The following is a 350-nucleotide window of genomic DNA, read 5'->3' on the forward strand; positions in this document are numbered from 1 at the left end:
GATGTGTTAGCCACTGATGCAATTGGTTTATCTTACAGGCATCACATTCAAATCTATCAAGTGTACAACCAACAACCTACTTCACAAAGCTCAACCACAGCAATCTTCACAGCTGCCTCTACAGCAACCACAACAACATTTTAATAATTTTGGTGATCAGCAACAGCAGAAAACAGTCTGGGAATAGGGAGAATGATAGTAGAGGTCCAAGCAAAGAAGAAGGCAAGTCATCTGAGAGAGAAAGTCCTCAAAATTCTTATGCATATTATTATGGAAGTCAGAAAAGGCCATGGTGGTCAGACTCAGCGGCTGGTCCTCCATCTCCTGAAAGACAAGAACACCCAGGGCAG

This window comes from Penaeus monodon, chromosome 22 (assembly GCF_015228065.2).
Source record: "Penaeus monodon isolate SGIC_2016 chromosome 22, NSTDA_Pmon_1, whole genome shotgun sequence".
Taxonomy (NCBI): domain Eukaryota; kingdom Metazoa; phylum Arthropoda; class Malacostraca; order Decapoda; family Penaeidae; genus Penaeus; species Penaeus monodon.